The sequence below is a fragment of the Chrysochloris asiatica genome, unplaced genomic scaffold (assembly GCF_000296735.1).
Source record: "Chrysochloris asiatica unplaced genomic scaffold, ChrAsi1.0 scaffold00154, whole genome shotgun sequence".
In the NCBI taxonomy this organism is placed as follows: domain Eukaryota; kingdom Metazoa; phylum Chordata; class Mammalia; order Afrosoricida; family Chrysochloridae; genus Chrysochloris; species Chrysochloris asiatica.
This window is the reverse complement of record NW_006408672.1, coordinates 7622838-7625480: the sequence shown is the minus strand read 5'-3', so window position 1 is coordinate 7625480 and position 2643 is coordinate 7622838.

The window sequence follows — 2643 nt, the reverse complement described above, 5'->3', positions numbered from 1 at the left end:
CTTTGAATGGTGGTGTTGGAGGAGAATACTAAAAGTGCCATGGACTGCCAAAAGAACCAATAGATCTGTTTTGGAAGAAGTGCAGCCAGAGTGCTCTTTGGAGGTCAGGATGGCTAAGCTTCGTCTCTCATACTTGGACATATTGTCCGGAGGGAACAGTTTCTAGAAAAGGATGTCATGCTGGGTAAGAGCCCCAACGAGATGGATTGGCCAGGTGGCATCATTGATGGCATTGAATGTGGCAGTGGTAATGAGGTTGGCCCAGGATCGGACATTGTTTCGTTCTGCTGTGCATGGGGTCACTATGAGTCGGTTCCGACCCGATGGCACCTGACAACAACAACAACAAAGATTTACAGCCTCGGATACCCTACACAGGGTTGCTACGAGTCGGAACCAATTCCATGGCACATAACCAACCAACCACACCTATAGATGGAGTCCTGGTATGGCACTGTGGGTTAATGTGCTGGACTGCAAAGTCGGTTTGAACCATAAAGTGGGTGGTTCAAGTTTACCAGCTGCTCCTTGGGAACCCCGTACAAGGTTGCTATGGGTCGGAACTGACTCGATGGCACTTAACAGCAATAACACCACTAATTAAATATGCTCATGGGTGTAGTTCCATTCATCTTCCCACACCTGTTCATCTTGAGTGTTTGCCCATTTATCAATTCGCAGATTATTGTTTAGTACAGCTATTGTATGACTGTATATGTAATAGTATTTACCTTTGCTGTCTGCAACTCTTTTGCATATCTTAGTGTCTTCCTTTGCCTTAATCATATTATTCTGACCTCCGTCCTATTGTATATTGCCTTTCTCTTTACTCAAGTTATTACATGTCTACTCTTCACTTTGTGATTCTTTCTCCTCCCTTCCTATTCACAGTAACCATCAAAGAATGTTTCTGCGTGTAAACATTTTCCTGACTTTTTATAATAGTGGGTCTCATAGAGTATTTGTCCCTTAGTGATTGACTTACTTTACTCAGTATAATGTCCTCCATGTTCATTCATGTTACCAGGTGTTTCTCAGATTCGTCACTATTCTTTAATAACAACAACACATTATTTAGAAGTATTTTCTGGGAAAAAGTTCAGTTTGCTTTTCTACATCAAATGTAAGACCCATGTGACCAAGCTTTGGGGAGATAATATCCACAGTGATGCAAAATAGAAGCTTAGCAGATAATAAAAGTCATAATTTATGAACCAGTGAATTATGTTCTCATTCTTTAAAGCTTGTTTTTTGTTGGGATTTTTGAAAACTTGTTTAGAACTGCAAAAAAAAAAGAAAATGACAGAACTTGGATGCCTGATATGAAATGCAACACTTGTGAACTCAGACACATTTGCGAACATGCACAGATTTTCACTTACTTATGATGAAATCATATACTTTTGAGATTAACATGTAGAGGAGAATGTAATTAATATGCTAGTTTTTTCCAGAGCTAATATTTGTTCTAAAATTAAGATTCATCAGTAGCGGCCAGTGAAGTAAAATTGATTTAATGGTCATAAGGTTATTTACATTTTAATCTGTTGTTGTTAAGAGTCACTGAGTCAGTTCAGACTCATAGGGACCTTGTATAGGGTTTCTGAGGAGTGACTGGTGGGTTTGTACCATCAACCTTGCAGTTCAAACTGACCTTGCAGTCCAGCACATTATCTTGCAGCGCCACACCAGGACATTTTCAGAAATTTGACTTATTTTCTATGATGTGTTTAGACTGTTATAGCATGAATACAATTTCCCTGATGATATACTACATAGTAACAGAAGAGACAATCCAGAAAAGTATAACTAATTAGCATGGGAAATCATCCTAAGATTAGGAATTTTTTTGAAGAAAATTCACCAAATGCAAATTTTAGATTTGTTTAATAAAGAAGTTCTAGTAAATAAAATAAAGCTACATTTGTAAAAACTCACCCACTTATAAATCATGTGTCTTTGGGAGAATTAAGTTTTTATAATTATTATAGATTTAATTATTCAACATAAAACAAATTATTATTTAGGAACTGAAAAATAGCATAACAAAATATTTTTCAAATAATTGGATTTTAAGGCTAAAAATGAAATTCAATGGTTTGATGTGAATTTCTAATGAAGGGAATAAAATACCATCTAGTTAAAACTTGTAATCACAGACTATGAGTGAAAAATTACTTGATTTAGGACCTACACAGATCACACTTCTTTATGTAGGCTGCACTTCAATCTAATGAAGAAAAACATAGAACAATTTAAACGCAATGTTATTGTTGTTGGTAGATGCTGTTGAGTTGGTTCCAATTCATAGTTATCCTGTATACAACAGAATGAAACACTGCCGGTCCTGGGTCACACTCATTGTTGTTCTTAAACATTGTAGCTGTTGTGTTAATCCATCTCACAGATTAAGAATTTGAATTGTAGTTCAATTTTTATTTCTACCAAAAGCAACTTTGACAGGTTGTGTTAGGGTTTTATCTAGCTAACATAACTCCTCAATTTTTGCTCCTAATGACCTTGCTGAACGTTCAACGAAAAAAAAAAAATTGTTTTTTTTTTTACTTCTACTATTTTATTTAAAAAACATTTTCTTAGTATCAGAAATAAGTAGTAATATGAAACTATTAACTAAACTGAATA